Genomic DNA, 1,103 nt, shown 5'->3' with positions numbered 1-1,103 from the left:
TGGACTACTGCGGTATAGCTGATGCTGTCTCGCAGGGGATCTCAGCTACTGTGTTTTCGGACTCCTTTTCTTACCATGCGTGACTATCTGATTTATCATCATTATCTGCCAGTGGGTAGTGGTCAGAACTGCTCTCCACATCCTATTTAAGCATGCCTTAGTCATGCAGCCGGGAGGCATGGCTGTTCGCAATTTTGGGGGCAGAAACATTTTTTGTGGCTGACAAACAGTTTAGTTGAAACCAGACTTTTTTTGGTGGGAGCCTGTCAATTCTGCTGAAAGTTTCTGCGCGCCCCCCCAGGATTTTTAACCAAACGATATGCTTCGTAATTGGCTTGAAAATATTGTTTTGTTCCAGTTTTTTAAACCATGAAAAAGGGAAACAGTGGTAAGGTAATAACCCCCAAATCTTTGTCAGCTTGGAAACAAATGTTCCTGTTTCGAATTGGCTCAAAGCATCCCGTGGGAAGCTAGGCGTTTTCGAGTAAAAGTATTTCGGAGGAAGATTTTGTGTGCGAGTACGTGTGTGTTGTGTGTGTTTTCTTTCAAAACTTCTTGCAGGAAGAATCGGCCTAAATACCGACTCGTTACCTTTTATGTCTTACGTCTGTCGCTTTTGATATCAAACGCTGTCAGCTGGAGAAGGTCCTGGGGATTGTCAGAGTCTGCAGTAAGGGTTTGGCTCACGTTAAAGGGTGAGGGTTTAGGTTTGCATCTGAGAGCTCTGAAATCTGTGGTTAGCATTTGCTTTTGTCCCAAGTATGGGAAATGTCTGAACATCAGTGGCTTTTTAAAAAATCTTTCACTGTCTTATCCTGAACTGCTGCAAGAAAGATTTTGCCTGCATCCCAAGGATAATGGGGGAAGTAGGATCCTAAAAGTTGACAGTCCCATCCAGGACAAAAGCCACCAAGCCTAGTTAGAGCCAGATGTTTCTTCCCAGTCCTCCAGAGGAGTTGAATGCACAGTTCTGGGTTTGTCCCAGTGGCACACTGCGGCTAACTAAGTTGAAGAGTAAGTGCCGGCCTCCCACCCCTCATCAGACGGGAGCACCACAACTACTGGTGCCACACACTTCACCCACAGGGCTGATATCTGGGTCC

Source organism: Alligator sinensis, unplaced genomic scaffold (genome assembly GCF_000455745.1).
Source record: "Alligator sinensis unplaced genomic scaffold, ASM45574v1 scaffold1622_1, whole genome shotgun sequence".
Lineage (NCBI taxonomy): Eukaryota > Metazoa > Chordata > Crocodylia > Alligatoridae > Alligator > Alligator sinensis.
The sequence above is the reverse complement of the archived record's forward strand: the minus strand, read 5'-3'. Positions refer to the sequence as shown.